The sequence below is a fragment of the Corvus moneduloides genome, chromosome W (genome assembly GCF_009650955.1).
Source record: "Corvus moneduloides isolate bCorMon1 chromosome W, bCorMon1.pri, whole genome shotgun sequence".
Classification (NCBI taxonomy): Eukaryota; Metazoa; Chordata; class Aves; order Passeriformes; family Corvidae; genus Corvus; species Corvus moneduloides.
This window is the reverse complement of record NC_045510.1, coordinates 17,609,761-17,620,844: the sequence shown is the minus strand read 5'-3', so window position 1 is coordinate 17,620,844 and position 11,084 is coordinate 17,609,761.

The following is an 11,084-nucleotide window of genomic DNA, read 5'->3' as shown; positions in this document are numbered from 1 at the left end:
ATACCGGCGCTCAATGTACTCTGATGCCATCAAGGTATGTGGGAGCAGAACCCGTTTCTATTTCTGGGGTGACAGGAGGATCCCAGCAGCTGACTGTACTGGAAGCTGAAGTGAGTTTAACTGGGAACGAGTGGCAGAAACACCCCATCGTGACTGGCCCGGAGGCCCCGTGCATTCTCGGCATAGACTATCTCAAAAATGGATATTTCAAGGACCCAAAAGGACGTTGTTGGGCTTTTGGGATAGCTGCAGTGGAGACGGAAGATCTCAGACAACTGAGTACATTTCCTGGCCTCTCAGATGACCCCTCTGCTGTGGGACTGCTAAGAGTTGAAGAACAACAGGTGCCAATTGCCACAGCAACAGTGCACCGCCGGCAATACCGCACCGACAGAGACTCTGTGGTTCCCATCCATGAGATGATTCACAAACTGGAGAGCCAAGGGGGGGGTCAGCAAGGCCCATTCACCTTTCAACAGCCCTATATGGCCAGTGCGTAAGTCCAGTGGAGAATGGAGGCTGACGGTGGACTACCGTGGCCTGAATGAGGTCACGCCACCATTGAGCGCCGCTGTGCCGGACATGTTGGAACTTCAGTACGAGCTGGAGTCCAAAGCAGCGAAGTGGTACTCCGCTATTGACATTGCCAATGCCTTCTTCTCCATTCCTTTGGCAGCAGAATGCAGGCCCCAGTTTGCTTTTACCTGGAAGGGTGTGCAATACACCTAGAACCGACTGCCCCAGGGGTGGAAGCACAGTCCCACCATCTGCCATGGGCTGATCCAGACTGCACTGGAAAAGGGTGAGGCCCCAGAACATCTGCAGTACATCGATGACATCATTGTGTGGGGAAACACAGCAATGGAAGTATTTGAGAAAGGAGAGAAAATCATCCAGATTCTCCTGGAAGCTGGCTTTGCCATCAAAAGGAGCAAAGTCAAGGGACCTGCCTGAGAGATCCAGTTCCTGGGAGTAAAGTGGCAAGATGGACGACGTCAGATTCCCACCGAGGTCATCAATATGATCACTGCGATGTCTCCACCGACCAGCAAGAAGGAATCACAAGCTTTCCTAGGCGCCATAGGTTTCTGGAGGATGCACATTCCCGAGTACAGCCAGATCGTGAGCCCTCTCTACCTGGTTACCCGCAAGAAGAATGATTTCCACTGGGGCTCCGAACAGCAGCAAGCCTTCGCCCAGATCAAGCAGGAAATCACTCATGCGGTAGCCCTTGGCCCAGTCAGGACAGGACCATAGGTGAAGAATGTGCTCTACTCTGCAGCCGGGAACAATGGTCTGTCCTGGAGCCTCTGGCAGAAGGTGCCTGGTGAGACTCGTGGCCGACCACTGGGATTCTGGAGCCGAAGCTACAGAGGATCTGAAGCCAACTACACTCCCACAGAGAAGGAAATCTTGGCAGCCTATGAAGGAGTCCAAGCTGCCTCAGAGGTAATCGTCACTGAAGCACAGTTGCTTCTGGCACCCTGACTACCGGTGCTGGGTTGGATGTTCAAGGGAAAGGTTCCTTCCACGCATCACGCCACCGACACCACATGGAGCAAATGGATTGCTCTCATCAAGCAGCGTGCCCGTATTGGAAACCCAAATCGCCCTGGAATTCTGGAAATTATAACAAACTGGCCTGAAGGTGAGACTTTTGGATTATCTTCTGAAGAAGAGGAAGAGCAAGTGACTCGTGCTGAGGAAGCCCCACCATATAATGAGCTACCGGAGACTGAAAGACGTTATGCCCTCTTCACTGATGGTTCCTGCCGAATTGTAGGCGCTAACCGGAAATGGAAAGCTGCAGTATGGAGATCCACACGACGAGTTGCACAAGCTACCAAGGGACAAGGTGGATTGAGTCAGGTTGGAGAGCTTAAAGCCCTCCAGCTGGCTTTGGATATTGCCGAAGGAGAGAAGTGGGCAAGGCTCTATCTCTACACCGGCTCGTGGATGGTAGCTAATGCTCTGTGGGGATGGCTGGATCGCTGGAGAAAAGCCAACTGGCAGCACAGAGGGAAGCCCATCTGGGCCGCTGAAATTTGGCAGGACATTACCACCTGAGTAGAGAAGCTGACCGTGAAGGTTCGACATGTGGATGCACATGTACCCAAGAGTAGGGCTAATGAAGAACATCGCAACAATGAGCAGGTGGACCGAGCTGCCAAGGTGAAAGTATCACAGGTGGATCTGGACTGGCAGCACAAGGGAGAATTATTCCTAGCTCGTTGGGCCCATGATGCCTCTGGTCATCAGGGGAGAGATGCAACATACCGATGGGCCCGTGACCGAGGGGTGGAACTTACCATGGACAGCATTTCACAGGTCATCCACAGTTGTGAGACCTGTGCTGCAATCAAACAGGCCAAGCGGGTGAAGCCTCTGTGGTATGGTGGACGATGGTCAAAGTACAGGTATGGGGAAGCCTGGCAAGTTGACTACATCACCCTTCCCCGAACCCGCCAAGGCAAGCACTACGTGTTGACCATGGTTGAAGCAACCACTGGATGGCTGGAGACCTACCCTGTGCCTCATGCTACAGCCCGGAACACCATCTTGGGCCTGGAAAAGAAAGTCCTGTGGAGACATGGCACCCCTGACAGGATCGAGTCAGACAACGGGACTCATTTTAAGAACAGCCTCATCAACACCTGGGCCAGATAACACGGTATCGGATGGATATATCATATTCCTTATCATGCACCAGCTGCTGGAAAAGTTGAACGCTGCAATGGACTACTTAAAACCACCCTAAAGGCACTTGGTGGGGGGACCTTCAAAAATTGGGAAGTGAACTTAGCAAAGGCCACCTGGATGGTCAATACCCGAGGGTCCATCAATCGAGCTGGTCCCGCCGAGTCTGAACCCTTGCACACAGTGGATGGAGATAGAGTCCCTGTGGTACACCTGAGAGGTATTTTAGGAAAGACTGTTTGGATTAATCCCACCTCAGGCAAAGACAAACCCATCCGTGGGATTGTCTTTGCTCAAGGACCTGGTTGCACTTGGTGGGTAATGCAGAAAGATGGGGAAACCCGTTGTGTACCACAAGGAGACCTAATCTTAGGTGAGAACTGTGTGTAGGGTTTCATTGTGTATATATATGTATGTGTGTTTTAGAGTTTAAGAAGGTATTGATTTGGGAAAATGTAAATGGTAATAGAATAAGGGGTGGATATTGTCCTGGGTTGCAGTGTATTCTATCACCATCCTCATGAGCTGTTGAAACCAGGTGGGGCAGTGTTTTCCTTGCCTCCTCCCCCCAGACTATCTTTCTGTTAATTGCCCATCATTGTCCTGCCGCCTGACTCAGAGATAACTCCCTCCAGACTATCTTCTGTTAATGAGCCTAATCAACACTTTGCCTCATGACTCATTACCCCATTGTGAGATGCTCCACCCACAGGGAGGAACCAAGCATCCCATCGTGGATATAATCTGGGACTCTGAACACCAGAGACAACCCTTCCCACTGGATTTCCAGAGGACAGGAGCTACACAGCCACCATTGGACTTTCTGAGGAAGAGCAGACTCTTTTACTACAGGATCACTACTTCAGAGGACTGCAGCCACCATTCTACCAGACTACTACCACCACCCTGCCTAACAGGGTGTCAGGTTGTACCTTGACTCTGTCAGTTTGAACCAGTGTTTTCTTTTACTTTTTTTCCTTTTCTTTAATTTCCATTAAATTGTTATTCTGACTTGGTGCCTCCCACTGGTTTGTTTTCAAACTAGTACATTAACTTAGAGGCATATAATGCGCAGCTGTACTATAGATAAGAAATAATAAACACCTGAGTCCGAAGAAAAACTCCGCATCTCCTGCGTTTCAATCCGAACTATGAGTAAAAGAACCACGAGGCAGACGTAGAGAAAGGAAAGAACAACAGAAAATTTAATAACTGGCACTCCCGCGTGTGAGGAGTCAGAGTTTGGACTTCCCTGAAGAAAAAGAGGAAAAAGAAGAAAAAGCAGCGCAGAGCTGGTAAAGAAATATTCCCCTGATGCGGGGAGCTTTGGTGGGTCGGACGGTCGGGACGGACGGAGACGAGAGATCTCTGAAGTCAGATCTTGGAACATGCGGTTTATTGCAAAGGGCGTGGGTATAGGGGCACTGCTTAGAGCTGCCAGCTGCAGCTCGGAGCAGGCCCAAGAGAGCAAGAGAGTAAGCGGGTAAGTAAAGAGAGAGAGAGAGCGAGAGGAATGAGAGTGAAGAAGTAGTGATGAAGTCCTGGTTACAATACAATAAATCATCTTCTGTACTGAATATTCTAATTGTCACTAACCAATCTAATACAAGATACAAATCCTATAGCATCTACATACAGCCTATAAGAGTTCTTATATTACCATAGAGTGTTACATCTTAACTTCTAAAAACTACTCTTTGGACCCCTTCTGCTGAGCTAGTAGGGTCTGCTCTGACCCTTGGACCTGCCTGCAAGCAGAGGGTATTGTTCAATCAAGAGGGGATTACCTTCAGTTGGCCATACCATTGTTTTCCAGTTGTTCAGTAACTGACTTGGTATCTCAAAGGTGGCTTTCATTTCAATGTCGCTTATAGTTTTCATATTCCCAAAATCTTTTGTCAGGCAATCATATTTATAAGGCTTTCCTGTTTCATCTTCCTCAACATCCTGAGAAGAAGGAGCTCGGAAATCCCTACGGGCTGGTGAAAGGAACCAGAACGAAAAACTTCTGGACAGTCACAGAACAGGGGACCGAGGAGAACTTCTGACAACAAAGTCAGGTATGAATTATATGCTTCAGGGTTAATCCTTAATTCATAATGGGAATTATTATGTCAAAATTGCAGAGAGGCGCACTTAATAGGCTAGAATCTATGATAAAAAATACGCTATAGCTGTCCCGAAAGAACACTTAAGAGATCTCATGTTTTGGGCCAATGAGCAGTTTCCAAATGCTGACCCAAGTTCTCTTTTTACACCGTATCTCTGGGACTCTATACATCTAAGACTATATAATGCAGCCATTCTTGGAAATGGTCCCGCTGCTAAGCTTCTTCCCATTTGCAGAGTTGTGTACGAAGTTATAGCAAGCAGATCCCCCACGCAAAATCAAATAGAACAGAAAAGATAACTAATAGCAGCATCTCAGAGCAACAAAAATCTTGTGCAGCCTATGCAAACCAAACAGGAGGGGGATGGGGCCCCGCCTCCTTCTCAGATGGCAGGAGCTAAAACTCAAACGGAACAGAAGGGATTTGTAATAGATCGCAAGCCAGATGAAATGCCAAACACAGATGCTGGCACGGCAGACACGGCAAAAGGGAAACAAATAACCTCTGAGGAGGTGCAGGGAAGCAGTTCCACCGCTTCTTTCAGAGAAACGGCAGATTCAGAGGTTTCGAGCGAGGAAAGGGCAGGTTCATCCCCAGCCGATCTGCAAACCGCGGCACAGACCGACCCGGGGCGGGGGGAGGTGGCAGAACAGCAGAAGCCACCCCAGACAAGCGAGAGAGAAGCAGGACGCGATACCAGAACGGCAGTTTTAAACGCGGAACCAAAAATAACAAGCTGCAGTTCCTCATTGCCCGTCGCTGCGGCACGGGGTCCCTCTCGGTTGCCTGCTTTTATGCAAAATCCTACAGAATCCCTCACCACGGCAGCAAACCCCGCGGCTCCCTGGTTAAACCCCAGCAGAATCCAGGCTAGTGCGTTCCCTAGGGACTTGCTCCGAGACTTCTTGCTGCAGTTGCGAGACTACGCACAGAACTTGTGCTTCTCACAAAATGGCGGCGTGCAGTTTACCTCTGCCATACAAGAAGATGGCGGCACGCAGCTTACTTCCACTGTACAACATGGCGGCGCCCTAGTCGCTTCCGTAAACAATATTACGTACTTCCGCCTGCGCCATCTTGTGACCAACAAGTTGCTCATCCTCCAGCTGCAACGCCACCTATGGCCGCTTCTGTTATTGCACCCTCAAATACAATACACAGACACAAATACAACCAAATTTCTGCACAAGGGAAGGAGGCATGAATGCAGCTTTGAAGCCAGAAGGAAAAGCATCTTTACAAGGCATAAATCTACAAAACACCAACAATCTACAGAATGCAAATAGAGAATTAGTTACATTTTCTTCTAATTTAGGAGTATTTTCAAACAATAATCCAAGTAATTCTTCAGAAGATACACCTAACTTTACCAACTGGGCAGAGATTAGACGAAAGGCATTAAAGGAAGGAGCTTTTGATATGGCAACAACAGAAATGATAGCAATGCCAATAAGATATGGTAAAAGAAATGCAAATCCTAGATGGATACCACTGACACACGACATCATCAAAGACTTGAGACAGGCAATTAAAGACAGCGGCTTAGGCTCTCCATATTTCAAACAGCTGTTGAAAGGCACCTTCAATAACTACGATTTGGTGCCTTACGATTTTAAATACATAGCATCTATGGTCCTGACATACTCACAATACATGCTGTGGGAAGTCAAATGAAGAAGAACTCTCACCAAGCTGATAGAGACTTATGCTGGAGGCATAAATGCAGCTCTTACATTAGCAGAAATAGCAGGTGATGCTCCCCATGACAAACCAGAAGATCAAGCAGATTTGCCTCCAGAAGTGATTTCAGACATCAAAGAAACAGCTCGGGAGGCAATTCTGCAAATTCAACCTACTGGAAACCCAGAGGGCGTTTATACAGAAGTAAAACAAGGAGTATCTGAATCATTCACTTCTTTCATAGACCGCCTTACTCAAGCAGTAGAAAGACAATTCAGTGATGAAGTGGCAAATCCCCATCTGCTTCGAAGTCTCGCTTTTGCTAATGCCAATGAAGAATGCAAGCATTTAATTACTGCCGATCCACAGCCAACCTTGCCTCAAATGGTAGAGGCCTGCAGCAAGATAGGCACTCCTCAGCATATAGCAGTAATACAAGCGAACATCTTAGGGGAACAATTTGGGAAAGTCCTCCAAGCAGCAGACCAAAGGCTCGCAAAAACCCTTGCTGCTCTCCATGTAACTCCTTATCAAGACGATTCTGCAGAAGTAATGGCAGCAGAACTCACCAAAAGGCCATGTTTCAAGTGTGGAAAATTTGGACACATCAAAAGGTCTTGCCCAGAGTCTGTGGAGAGTGCAAGAGCACCGAATCACTGCCCAAGATGCAGAAAAGGGAGACACTTTGCAAATCAGCATCGTTCCAATGTGGATGTGGACAGAAGACCCCTACTGATTCTGGGAAACTCCAGAAGGAGTGCGAGATGCCAACACGTGAAGACACAAGCCACGGCAGTGACTCCTCAGCTCGCGATCCCTCAAGACACACAATATGTCAGGAACCCCAATCAGACTCCCTATGCAAGACCATCTGCCGTTTCCCCAGTGACTCAGAATTGCTACCCCCAGGGGCACAATGCGAATTGGCAGCTTCCAAATTAATATACTTCATGAATGGTAGTCATGCAGTAATACCCACAGGAGTCACGGGAACTTCATGGAAAAGGCAAGATTTTTTGATTATAGGCAAAGACAGGAACAGCACTTTAGGGCGCATCATTTATCCATCTGTTATTTCAGCAAACCATAATGAGGAGTTGACAGTTTTGGCTCAGGCTTTGAAACCTCCATTGATTGTTCCAGAAAATACTCTGATAGCTAAAGCCATTGCTTTACCATCCAATGCAATAAAACAATAAGTCATGCCAATAGTGAGTCAGCAGACACCACCTGAAAGTGGAGACATGAAGACTGACATTTTCTGGATAAAACAAATAAGCCACGATCAACCGCTAATAACTTGCAACGTGACATATAGCAGCAAAACGACCGTAATAACAGGCATGTTGGACACTGGTGCAGACATCACAGTCATCTCTCATAATTTTTGGCCCAGAGAGTGGAACTTGGTTACACCTTTGAACTCTGTCACAGGAACTGGTGGGACCACGATATGTCTGCAAAGTAAAAACCCACTCATCGTTACAGGGCCAGATGGAAAGGCAGCAATCATCTGTCCATTTGTCGTGCAAAAACCCATCACGGTATGGGGAAGAGACGTCCTGTCACAATGGGGAACAAGAATAGACGTGGATTTTTAATGAGGATCACTGAGGCACTCACCACCCTAAAACTGACCTGGAAGACAGACAACCCCATTTGGGTGGACCAGTGGCCCCTAGAAAGAACAAAATTGAGTGCTCTCAAAAATTTTGTGAAGGAACAATTGCAGAAAGGCCATATTAAGCTGACAAATAGTCCCTGGAATTCTCCAGTGTTTGTTATTCACAAGAAAACTTCCAATTCCTGGAGATTGCTCCGTGACCTCAGGAAAATCAATGAGGTCATAGAAGAAATGGGACCACTTCAACTGGGACTTCCTTCCCTCTCAATGATCCTGAGAGAATGGCCACTTGTAATTATAGATCTGAAAGATTGTTTTCTCAATATTCCACTTCATCCAAAAGACGCTCCTCAATTTGCATTCTCTGTCCCAAGCATCAACAGACAAGAACCTTTGCAAAGATATCATTGGGTGGTCCTTCCTCAAGGACTTAAAAACTCGCCAATGATTTGTCAATGGTTCGTGGCTCGAGCCTTGTCTCCAGCACGAAAGGAATACCCTCAAGGTATAATTGTGCATTATATGGATGGCTTGCTTGTTACAGCACCAACACTCAGAGAAATGCACAAGGCTCGTTGCAGAGTGATTGCAGAAGTTCAAAAAGCAGGACTGGAAGTCTCTACATTGAAAATCCAGGAAGTGTCTCCATGGAAATATTTAGGATGGAGAATCACAGAGCAAACAAACAAGCCACAGAGGATACAACTTAGAACCTGCGTCAACAATCTGCAGGATCTACAGCAGCTCTTGGGAGAAATCAATTGGATCAGGCCAATTTTGGGGATCACCAATGATGAACTTGCACCCCTTTTCAACTTACTGAGAGGAGACTGCAACATTAAATCTCCCAGAACCCTTACACCTGAGGCTCAAAAAGCCCTTGAGAGAGTCACTGAGGCCTTTCAGCAAAGACAGGCACATCGCTGTGTGACATCACAGCCATTTCTTGCAGTGACACTGACCGTGCCATAATTCTGCCTCCCCTGATGGGGGAGAGTTTTTAAAGTCTTTGCCAGGAGTCAGAGAGACGAACGGGACCTTCAGCCTTCTCTGCTTTCAGATAGTTGTTTATTAAGTCTTATCAGAGAAATAGAGCCACTAACGTGACCCAGACATAGCACAGAACAGAGAATGCAGCAGAATGCCAAATTATCAAGATTACACAGCCTTTTTAAAGGTAAATTAACCAATGGTCACTAAAAGCGTACATTATTTTTACCTTTCCACCAATGTATAATAAATCATCTAGTCACGTAGACAAGAACTGCGGAATTATTTATCCAATCATCCCAAACTACTTGTACTGCAGAATATAGAGTAGTAGTAGAAGAAGAAGGTCTGGAGAACAACAACAATCCTCCATTTTGAAGTTTTTTGCTTTCATCTATTTACTACATTAACAAACCCAAATCCTCTAAATTTTTCACCCTGTGACAATCTTACATAGTATTCTATCACCTAGTTCACACCAGTGTAGATTCTAATTATTCCCAGATAGTGGGCAGTTTTGTCCAAGGACGAAGGTCAAAAACGGTGTTGTCCAGGGGGGGTAGAACCCTTCAAAACAGGCAGAGAAATATTCTCTGCACTCTGGGTTCCTACATTGCAGTATTAGGAGAAAAAATGCAATTGTATGGTCTCATGTTTCAATGGGATACCTCAAAGAAAGATCCTTGTCTGATAATTGAATGGGTTTTCTTACCCTACATATCTCCGAAAACAATTTTCACAACACTTGAAATGATAGCTCAGATCGTAATCAGTGCCAGAACAAGGTTGCTGTCAATAGCAGGCAAAGATTTTGCAATAATTTATCTGCCATTGAAAAAAGAATATTTTCATTGGGCATTGCAAAAATCAGAACTGTTGCAAATTGCATTACTAGATTATTCAGGTGCCTGTTCAATTCACTTCCCAAAGCATAAGCTGTTGCAGACAAAATTAAGTTTCAGGGAAAAACCCGTGCTAAGTGAAGTGCCTTTAGATGCAATAACGTTATTCACGGATGGTTCAGGGAAAACTCAAAAATCAGTGATAACATGGCAAAACCCAACAACAAAAACATGGGAATCAGACATTAAAATAGTAGAAGGTTCTCCTCAAATTGTGGAATTGGCAGCAGTAATTAGAGCATTTCAGTTATTTCAGGAACCCCTCAATCTAATAACAGATTAAGCCTATTGTCATAGGTTAGCAAGCATAGTCCCGGAAGGGACGTCCTTGCTAAGGGGTGCTTACAGTTTCCTCTGGGAACTGATAGAACCTATCAGCTGGCCAGTTTGAATATGGACAATTCTCTAAGCCACTTAAAGTTGTGACTCCCTCTGTGATCCACATTTAAGAATAGGCAAACTCCCCCTCCAAGCTCTCTCATTTCCGGTGCTGGGACAGGTGGCTGCAGGCCCCGTGTGGGGGCCAGTGGGCCCGGCCAGGCCCTTCTTGGGCCAGGCCGGGCCGGGCCACGGCCATCCTGGAGTCGATGGACCTGTTCCAGCCGTGGAACCCCCCCCACTGCCTTGCCGTGCACAGCCGGAGCGGCTTGGCTCTCCCCCCTCTCCACTGCGATAAGAAAAATTCAACATTCCAGCTGCAAAGCTGCAAGGCCGAGGTGAGATTAACCCTTTTATTGCTGTGAAGAGCTGAAAACCTGAGGGAAGAGAGAGAGGAGATGCTTAAAGCTGAAATTCTGTTGTGAAGCTATGATATATCAGAGTATCCTGTTGTAATTTCATGAAGATATGGGGGGTGGAGTGTTCAACTCATAAGCAAAAGCACCTGCGCTGAGATAGGCAGATGCTGACGCAGCTGTAATTCCATGGGAAGTTTGGACAGGGAGAGATGGACCAGATGAGGACTTTTGCTCCAAACGGGAAAGGAGAAAACCTCAGTCCCTAGAGATGCTCCCAGAGATAGTCCTAACGATGAAGATGATGAAGACCCTTTGCTCCCAGGGAAGGAGAAGGGCCTCTGTT